Source organism: Coptis chinensis, chromosome 1 (assembly GCF_015680905.1).
Source record: "Coptis chinensis isolate HL-2020 chromosome 1, ASM1568090v1, whole genome shotgun sequence".
In the NCBI taxonomy this organism is placed as follows: domain Eukaryota; kingdom Viridiplantae; phylum Streptophyta; class Magnoliopsida; order Ranunculales; family Ranunculaceae; genus Coptis; species Coptis chinensis.
The window spans coordinates 14185246-14196890 of record NC_141456.1 but is presented as its reverse complement, the minus strand read 5'-3'; positions in this window follow the sequence as shown (position 1 = coordinate 14196890).

The window sequence follows — 11645 nt, the reverse complement described above, 5'->3', positions numbered from 1 at the left end:
TTATTCACATAATTGGTCTAAAAGTACAGTTGTTAAGGGGTTAAAACTACAGTTTTGGGCTCTTATCAAACCACCCCCAAACAGCATTTTGCTTGTCCTCAAGCAAATATGAGAAATTAGAATAAGTGACCAAAAATGGAGTTCTAACTACTCACTCATTTATTTGAGTCTGCGATTGCATTGACCATATCGCAACAAGGCCTCAAACCACTAGGAATTCCCTAGTGGACGAAGTTATAACCTCGTGAGAGTTTTCCCAATGAAGGTACTCACAAACTTCATCTATACTACAACGACTAAGAAATAAAACTATTGTTTCCTCATTCATGTCTCAACTATCTATACATCTCACTAGCAAATGAATAAAAATAACCAAGTCAAAACCTAAACTAATATATGCATAATAATCAATCATCTATGATACAAATATATATACTATGAAATGCCTAGCAGGTTCGTTTTAGAAAAACTTCGGAATAAGCGTCCTTAAGTAGGTCCTCACAAAATGTCAAGACAAAAACCACTCGATTTTTCCTACTCAAGTTTTCTACTCCGGTGTCGCGGTGGGCACACTTTTACCTTACAAACTCAATGACAACAAGGAAGCGGAGTCGATCAAACACATCTGCCACTTACTATCAAACTAGCCTATTCCTAATTGAGCTAGAGGTCTTTATTAGGTGTTATGGGGATTAGGAGATGGTTTAAGAAGGAAGGAAATAGATATTCAAAAAGGACAAGTCTGAGATAATAGAGTCTTCATATTATGTAACTAGAGAAAACCTTGTTATTTACTTTTGCTTCTACACTTTGTTTCCATCCTTAGCCATATTTTTTTTCTTTTTCTTTGGCTTTTGACTCCTTTTATTTATTTATTTTTGGAGTTTTTATTTATTTATTTTTTCTTTTCTTTGGATGGAAACTTCTTTTCTTTATTTTTAGGCAAGAACTAACTAATTTTTGTTTACACGTGTTTTCTCTTCTTCTTTCTTCCTCATTCTATTCTCGGACTTATTCTAAATTGGGTAGGTTGATTTATATATTTTTTTTATTTTGTTTTGTTTTTGTAACAGGGTAAAGGAATTGTGGTTCATGGAAGGCTAAGGAAAGGCTCGAGAGGGGCTTACTAGCGGAAAATAATTCATAGGTTTGAATTTACGGCTATATCGATCCAAAGAGGGCCTAAATTCTCGCTTAGGATATGGCATAGTGATCAAGCAAGTGGATCGTGTGATATCTCTATCCGGATTTTACTTCTCCCTTGTGTCATTTCTCGAATGTTTTCATTCATATAAAGGCTTTAGGCTATATTCTCACAGGATTTGTAGAATAAGTACTCTAGCCTAGATTTCGAAACTTCTTGCTAACAATCATAGATACTCATGTAATATATTTATTGATAGATGCAAAAATTATTACCTACATATTAACCTAAGTTTCTAACAATTATTCTCGATGCAAAAGCTACGTGAAACTTCTAGATTGTTAAGAGCATAGAAAGAAAAACAATACCAATATTCCTAAGTGTATAGCATAACTTATTTATTTATATTTTTGAATTTTTAAAATTCTAACTAGAAAACAAGTGCATATTATATCTATCTATATCCTATCAGATGCCTCAATTACACGTGTTTCTATGCCCCCAAACAAGAATCATGCTTTGTCCTCAAAGTATTGTAAATAAAGAGGGTAGGAAAAATACCATTGAAACATGTGAAATTCAGGGAACATCTACAAAACAAAGTTAGAACGTGCTAATATAGGAAATAAAACTGACTCAACTCTATAAGAGTTCTATCCTTTATGGGGTTAACAAGAATGAAATTGCTTGGGACATAGCGCACACTAACTGAAACTAAAACTTACCTCCACTCCAGCGTTTACTCGTCATCCTCCTCTTCTATAAAGAAGTGAGGTTCCTTCGCATCCCCGCCATGCCATTATAATTTGCCAAGCTTGCCGCCATTTATCATCTACGGATGCTAACTTTGTTAAAGCCCACTTGGTCGGATGGGGTGTAAGGTGCAACCCGATGAGGTTGTATCCTCCACCCTTGCCAAGTCATTGCGGAAAGATCGGATAATATAATTGGTGGGTCTCACAATTTCGACCCCAACCCAATCCGTGAAACGGGCACAAAAAATAGGGAAGAAACATAGCATAATACGGCAAAACTAAAAACAGGCATAAGAAGATACTTATGCCTCATACTATGGGCTCGTGCTAAACTAGACATCAAGGTTCGGGAAGGTCATGACACATACGTCCCCGTGTCTAAAAGCAAGGAAGACGGCGCAAGTGGCATCATTCACGTAAGAAAACACGCCATTCCCTAAAATGTTTAGCATGATCCAAAATATAACAGTTCCTATGTTCATGGACCCAGGTACCAAGGGCGGCGTTATATTAAGCCTTGGTCCTCGATCTGAAAATGCACTGCCCATAAGCCTCATGCAAAAAAGTCATAAGTGTAGATATGCATATTATCTACCCAATAGCATCATGGGTCTTGTATTTCAGCGGGCATGGCAAGTCCAAGAACAAATGCTAGCAAGAACCATAAGTGGTTCCCGACCAACGTATGTGATAAGCCTCAAAAACCAAGCACCATAAGTAGTGCTTTGGAACAAATCTTGAAAGACTGTTCGGTATCAATGTTGGAGATGTCATCTCAAAATTACGCTTTGGAAAAGCTGCTAATGATCCGGATACTACTTTCGAAAAGCTGGAAATTTTCTCGGTCCACGGAAGTCGGTATGCGAGTCGCTCGATAGAAGAGTCGCCCTCGAGTATTTGAATTTCCAGTGTTTGGCGTCGCGCTTATATGCTTGAAGCGAGCGGCCTCGACAAAAATTCAGAAAAAATATCTGAAGCGAGAGTCGCTCAGAGCTCTGTAGAAGGCCGAGTTGGAGTTCTTGAAACTTCGGAAAATGAGCCAAAACGAGGGAATCGCGGGAGTGAAAGGTGAGTGGTGGAAGTTAGGTGTAGTGTGGGTTGTGAGTGTAGAATGAATGAAGTTTTTATAGGTTTTGAATTGTTAAAAGCGAATCGGTAGGTTGCCAAAAAGCTTTAAAGGCAATTTCGGAAACAATAAAATTTCAACCCAAAACGAAAACAACTCATATTCTTGATTCTATAACAACCCTAATATCTTTTATAATTGGATTTAGACTAGTAACTTCTAAACTCTCTTAGATTTCATCCTACCACCACATCTAATCATAGATATGCCAATTACGACAATATTCTCAACCTTCACTCCAAAACAAACTCTAAAATGGAGGATCTTCTACAAATCATGATAGAATAAATAATACCACCCCCAAACAATTCGGGAAGATGGGATTAACAATAAAATCCATGCACAATTTGAAAAGAACAACATTATATTAAAATTGAATTTCAAACAACATTTAACTACCAAATTCAAAGTTAACTACGGAATTTAACAACGTAACATCCTATCTACTAAAAATAATAAAAAAAAAACATCAAAACAACAAACAAGAAGAAATCTAGCTACTCTTCAAGGGAGCGAGGTGGGCGTAAGAATAGGAATTTGAGTGATCAAGAATGGAAAAACCAAACACCCGACCCCCAAACAAATTTTTGAAAACAGGTTTGTAAAAATTTGTTTTAAAACGTGGGTCTTTTAAAAGTCGATTCGAGACTTAATGTGGGGTCATTTTACGTCAGATTCCCCTAGACTGTGCACACCCCCAAACAAGCATGAAACTGGGGTGGCACAAAGTGGATGATGCATGGTCAACTATAAACAAATAGTCGGAAGAGTTGGGGGTCTAGCCATAAAAACATGATACTAAATGCACCCCCAAACAGAATAATGTTGTATAATTGGAAGCAAACATGTAAGCGAAGGAATGAAAACTTATGCATCCTATCAAAGAACATATGCAAACCATCATGTTGTAATTGTTTTAAATAGTTGGAATGACCAAAAAGATGAATTAGCGATACTTTAGGTGAGAAGGGAATGAAGTGTGGATCCTGATGTCTTTCATGAAGCTCAGATGAGGAAAAATAAGACAAACTAGGTTTCTCACTACACTCGGTCAGAGCTTGTCTCTCAATTACCCGAATGGTGTACTCATGGGATTTTGTGCTAGGCAAACATTCTTCACTGTGAGGGTTGAAAAAATTATAGATGGTCTCTGAGGCAATTGGCTTAAGGGCAAAATCGAGGTTCCTTTTAAATGGTGGGTGAATAGATGGCTTAGTTGTGGTAGATGGTTGGATTATAGGAGGTGGTAACTTAGGTGGATGGTGGTTGGTTGGTGGTTCATCAGGTGGTGGATCCTCACATGCTCTTAAGAACTCTACATCTGGCTTAGCTGAATCCACAAGGTTGTGGTTCGTGGCTTTATCTTTAAGATTTTCCTCTATTTCTTTCCTTGTTATTTCCTCAACTGCCAAACTGAATTGAGATTCACATTGCTCTAAAGATGTAACTTCCTCGTTTTCTTGCACATTAACTTGTTCATGCCTTAGATTTGAATTGTTAATCTCCATGTCCTCACCCTCTTCCTCTAAAACACTACAAGTATCATCAATGGCCTCATTCGAATGTGTGAGACATCATCCACCGAGTCACAGTTAGCAAACTCAAAGGCCTGGACATGTTCAACAGGAGGGTCCATATTACGAGAATGCCAATAGTTATCAAATTCTTCCTTCGTCACACCTTTATAAATATCTTCTAAAGTGTAATCATTATATTCATCGTCAGGTGGATCAGTGGGAAGTTCCTCGGAGCCATCGCTCAAGTTTGAGTGGTCATTCGAAACTAGTCCTAAAGAGTTGTCTACAAGAATTTCCTCATCCAGGTGGGGTGTGGAGTTAATAAAATGGTTAATGGGAGGGTCTTCGGAAGGTAATGGTTCATGAAATGTAGGGTAGGTGTGAACTAGGTTGACTGGGTTAGTTATGGGAATAGTGTCGATCTCTGGCATGGTAGAAATGTCTGGGCGTGGGTGAACCTAGTTTCTTTAGGTTCCGATTTATTTCCTGAAGTATTATTTTGTTTTGGGCCATTATTTCATCGAATGTTGTTAGCTGAGGGGAAGCTTGGTGGTGTGGGTCTGGTTGGTATGGTGTTTGATAGTCATAGTTATTGGCGTTTGAGTGACTCTGGTTGATGTCGTACTGTGATGGGTTAGGTTGAGGCTGAATGGCTGGTTGATTGTTATTGGTGGAATTACATGAATAGTTTGGATGACTAGAAAACTCTTGATTGTATGAGTCACTATAAAAATTTGAAAATTGAGGCTCATAATTATTATTATATCCTATAGTAGGCTCAGACTCTTGATATGATGGGCATTGAGAAGCCCAATGGTTAGGACTACCACAACATGAACATGGTGAAGGGTTCCCATAATAATTACAAGATTGCTCTTGATATGATGGGCATTGAGAAGCCCAATGATCAGGACTACCACAACATGAACATGGTGAAGGGTTTTCATAATAATTACATGATTGCTCTTGATATGATGGGCATTGAGAAGCCCAATGGTTAGGACTACCACAGCATGAACATGGTGAAGGGTTTGCATAATTATCATATGATTGTTGGTCTACATATTGATATGCCATATTGGTTTTTCAAATATATTATAGGGCAACTAATATGCAACCACAACTCTAAGCATACATTTCTAGATAGGCGTGTGGTATTTATTTCTCTGAAAAACAAGCCTGATTATACTAGAATTAAAACTCCTCCCACGTAAGAGGCGAGGAGGAAGAAGGAGTACTGAATGCCTCTTTCTCTCGTTTAAATAGCTTTTTTGTATCTGGCGATCTCAGTGTATTTAACAAGTTAGAAACACTGAGTAACTTGAAGACATAAAAATTTGTATTTACCTATGAAAATTGGGCTGTTCACACTGAATTTTCCCTTGAGGGCGCGAGTGCCCTCTGTTTTGTCGATTGTCCAGTGTTTTGGGCGCGGTCGCGCTCGGTTTGGGCGCGGGTCGCGCTCGAGGTTTTCAAGTTTTAGGCCTTTTATCGTACTCCAAAAAATCTGAAATTTTTACAGTAATTTCCTAAGACGTCTATCAAGTAGCCTGTAAAATTTCAGATCAATCGGAGCTGTGAAAGTCCCTCTACTGCCCCCCAAAGTTTGCAAAACGGTTTTCGGACACAATACAAACAACCGAATGGTTAACCCTTCAAAACAAATCCAAAAATTGCCAAATTTTTACTGGAGCCTTCTGACAGATCCTAATTATTCCTGTAAAAAATTTAGAGCAATTGGAGTTGTACAACCTCTCCTTATTGGCTGGTGTTCCAGATATTAAGTGTTTGCAACACTGCAGAAACACACTGGAAACACTCTACTATTTAGGAGGGTCAAAACAAATCAAAACTCATCAAATTTTTACTACAAACTCCTTAGTTAGGATAAATACTCCTGTAAAAATTATAGAATTTTTAGAACTCCCTAAGTAACCTTACTCGTCTGTTTTTCAAGAACATACGGTGTGAAAACTGAAATGCAGCACTGTAAAGATCGTATTTTTTTCACAAGGTAAAACAACTTTGAAAAATCTGAAAATATTCCAATAAATCAACAACACATTAAATAATATGTATGAAAATTTTCAGAATTTTCGAAAATTTGGAAATACCTTCACCGCAGTGTTTTTCTCTGTGAATCCATGAGCCCTATGCCCTAAAATTGAGCGGTTCCGAAAATTCAAGAAACAAGAATGAAAAATTAAAAGGGTGGGTGGGTAGAGAATGGGGGATTGCCCCTTGGATTCAAGCAATTGAATTCTTGTCTTGAACGAGATTAAGATGGCAGCGGCGCCATTTGATAACTCGTAAAAACTCAATTAGATTACTCTAACCTTATTCTTACGGTATCAATAATTTATTTCCTACTCTCACATATATATTCATGTAATATATAGAGTACGGAATCATTCCACTCTTAACTCTCAAGACTTAAACAAATTCAATTGAACAAACACAAAGAACAATGGTGAGAGTAATGTGTTATATGAAATATCTATTCTATGATTATACTACGGATTCAATTTATACTAACAAGATACGATAATTCAACTACAGAAATACTAACTGGACTCTATGATAAGGAATTAGGGGGATTGATTCCGCCTTAACTCTACTTAATCTACTAACCAAGAACTGTCGCACTCCAAATTGAAATGCTATCGCATAATAATTGGTAAATCTAATCCCTAACTATTCATGGCAATCTCTACCAAGTAATAACTAGCATGTGAAGCATTAAACCCATTCTCATGGTGAACTAATTACTTCTAGAATTGAATAGATTATCAGGACAAATTCTAAGCTAACAAAATCAAGTTTTCTTCAAGGCTTCCTCAACCCCTCTAATGGAGGGTTAGCCTAGAGTCATTAAACTATCATTTCTCATGGAATCTAAACAAGACATAATATAAAGATTTGAACTTTACTTGTTTAAACTCAATTCGAAACTACTCATGCAATAATTGAATTAAACTAATAATGACAAATAAGTAAATCTAAGGATTTAAGCTAATAAATAAATGAAAATGAAACTAGATTATGGAGAACTAATTAACTTTATTTATCTAATGAATAGCAATAACAATAATTTAATACTAAATTTAAGGCAAGAATAAAAACTAATTAATTAATGTAAAACTAGATCTAGAACTAAGGTTTAATGGCTACTTTTCTTATCCTAACCTAATATATTTTCTAACCTAACTATCTACCATTAAGAAAGAGCTAAGCTTTGGTTTTTATATGTTCATATCCAAAAATCGTGCATGGGCTTGGATCCATGTTTTGGGCCAGAGAATCAGGCCCAAAACCCAATTCTTTCAGTCCAAAAAGGCCTCTTCAGCTGCAGTTGACTTCCACAGACTTTTCGTCCACTTTTGCTTTTTCTGATTGGGTCAAGGCTTAGACCATTGGAAATCTCTTTCCGAGCCGGTCGTTTTGACATAAGGTAGGCCCAATTCCGAGGTCCGAGTCCAAAGATCTGGCTTTCGGAAGTTCTCACGACTTGTGTCTTTGTTTTTGGCCCGTGTCGACTTTTCAGCTTTTGACCGGGGCTTTAAGAAGGCTTTATCTTCTTGAATCTTGGCCTTTAATCACGGAACTCCTTAGTAACCGACCTTTTCTCCTTTATCTCACTAAAGTGGCACATTTACGCATAATGGACTTTGAAGCACGAAATGTATAAAACACGTGTCGATGTTAACTCTTACTTATTATTCACATAATTGGTCTAAAAGTACGATTGTTAAGGGGTTAAAACTACAGTTTTGGGCTCTTATCAGTAGGTTGATGTTTGCGTTTGTTAACAAAATATTTCTTAACGAGGTAATTTAATTTTTATGTATTCATTTTATAGTTCTTAGTTAATAATTAATGTAACGCTGCTTTTTGCTTTATATTTTAGTTTGATAATTGGGTTAATGTCACAACCCGAATTTCTAAACAATTACAAAGTGAATATTTGAAATATAAATATCTCAAACATCGCTATGTTCAATTGTCTAAAAACACAGGCTATGACGGGGTGGATACAACACATACAAAAACCCTTAAAAGTCATATCATAAAAGAATCAACTTAAATTACACAATCCCCATAATCAACCGCCATCACTTTATTAAGTTATCTTCCGTCCAAACAAAACATCAAACAAACTTCTAAGAATAAAAGTCTTCAATATCTTATTCTCATGTCATGCTGAAATATAAACTACGTTATTACATCCTTCCAATAAGAATCGGACCTAATAAAATAACTAACTGACGGCTCCAGGCAAGAATCCAAATCACACGCCGCGGTTCCACTGCCTTCCACCTATGTTCCCAAGAACACACCCACGTTGCCAAAACATAGCAAACATGGGTCAGCAAAATGGAATTTGCTGGTATTAGTAGACTAACCACATAAATATTTCCAGTCTTTACTTATCAAACTATCACTTTAAATATATCCTAACTTAATCATTCTCAGCTTGGAAAACACATAGTTTCGTCATTTCAACCAGCATAGTTTCTTCCCAAGCAAGACTTCCATTTTATTAACTCATTATAATAACTTGTTTTAATAACTAAGTAATTGAATTAAAACTTACCAATATCCACTGCTGTATAAGGGTAGGACCGCGTCTCTGCACAAAATGTTATTAAGTCCTACCTTCCTGCAAAAGAAAGTTAGAACTTCTATATAACATATGTAGATATCCTATAGGTATTCAAAAGTAAGCCCAAACACACTCGCATAATCAAATCAATTTCTCTTATCAATTAATCAATTTCTTTTCTTATACAACCACCCTTTAGTACCTACTCCAGGATTTGCACTCCACACATTTGCCAAATCACACATTTCTGTGTGCCTCTCTCCCACCAAATACCACGATATCATAGCCATTTCTGGGCTTTCATACACATATTTCACATCCTCTTTGGGCATAAAACTCATGTCATTCATGACATATTTAATAAATACATTAGGTCATTTCCGCCACATTCAAGGAATACCTATCATATCACTAACGAGCCATTCATGGCACATTCAATGAATGCCCTGGGTCATTCCCGCCATAATTAAGGAATACCCAACCCTACATTCCCGTACACTCAAGGAATACAACTAACTCGAAAGGCGAATACCTTAGTTCCTCTTTAGGGCAGTCCAAACCATCTGGTCATTCATGGCACATTCAATGAATACCCGGGTAATTTATGACACATTCAATGAATACCCATTTATAACGCTAACGGGCCATTTATGACACATTCAATAAATGCCCACCTAACATATGACATCATCAGTCATAAAACTCATTTCCAAAACTTGAGGCGTGGATAGTTCTAAAAGGGTGCGGTAAATTTGTTTATGCATTATTGAGCTTTATTGCATATATTATTTCAGAGAAAGAGAGAGTATTTTGTTTCTTGTATTTTTGGTTTACGCGTTATTAATTATATGGATCTCTAAGTGTCATAATGTTGTATATCATAAAAGACTGAAATATCACATAGTAGTAAATACACGTACACAAGTATATATAGAAAGGTCTTAGCCTAAAGCCAAGCATGCTAATAGCCCTAGACCTATCCTAGTAGACATAATCATAATCTGAGTTAAAAGTCAAACTGGGTCAACTGGTCAAAGTCAACCCTGGTCAATAGTCAAAGTCAACCAGACATAAACTCCTCTAACCTAAAAGCCCAAAGACTAAGGCCCAAAGTCTAACACTTAAGTCCAAAATGAAATTCCAAAATTTAAAACACTCAAGCCTAGCCACTAAGTTTGGCCCAAGCCCAAACAACAAAACCCTCACTGTTCATATTCTTCTTCCTCAACGCACCTCTCCTCCACCTCCAGCCACCACCGACCATCTAACAAGACTCGTGGTTTGACCCCAAACAACAATATGAGGGGTACGACCCAATCTCAAACCCAACCAAGGGTCGTCTCCTCCACGCGATGCCATCGACTCTGTCTCCACCGATCGGCCACCGGATCGACCCTGGCCACTCCCTCCCCACCTAACCGAAAATACTCCCCTTCAAAATCCCTATAACATTAACAAAAGCAAGAACCTCACTTCTTGAATTCGAAATCTTTCAACCAAACTAGATATGGAATTTCTCGCCACCATTAACGCTCCTCCGGAGCTTCAACAGCACACCCAAAACTCAACCCAAGAACACCCAATCTCAGCCCAACAACACCAATTCAACATCAACAATCAAAATCAAACTAACAGTATAACATCACAACAAAATTTCCAACAAAACAATTCATGATTCAAACACAACAAAAATAGAACGATTTGGTTCTTGTGGCGATGCCATTAACAACCGGTGTCAAGGCTACGACAGTTAAATTCTCAAATTCGTCATAATGTTTATATACTGTAGTACTTCAAAATTGTATCTAACAACCGGCACCATTAACAGAGTTTACAAGGTATCAAATAAGGAAAACACTATTACGGATATGATTAGCAGAGAACAAATATAAAAAAAAAAAAAACATCTTTAGACTACTCACAGTTTATAAACCGACCAGCTAGATTTCCGAAAGCAGAAAAACCCCCAAACACCGAAGTTGACTGTCGCGCGAAAAAGACGATCTTCCTCGTTCAAAATCTTTTCTTTTTACTCTTTAACCACAACCACTAACTCCGATTTTACTCTCCCTTCCGTCTCTTATTTTTTGTGTATAACTCTCGTGTTTTCCCAAAAAGCTCTAATGAGAAATCACCTTTTATTTTTTAAAACCTCACGAAAAACAAGGATGAAACTTATCTATTTACTTACGGGACTTTTATTCTTAACTGGTAGTTATCATATATTTAGTTTAACCTATTATCATTATTATTATTCTTCTTATTATTATTAGTATTATTATTATTAGGAAAATAAAAGAAAAGTCGGGGTGTTATAGTTAACTAGTACACCTTATGCACCACACACTCACAAACATATTTTTCAGAAAGCTAGTAGGTATCATAGAACCACCTAGCAGTAGCAGCAAGTAATAAGAACGACAATGGAGGAGGAGCACCACCGCACCATCTCAACTTGTCACCATCACCTCCAAGAAAAAAAGACCATTCAACACAACCA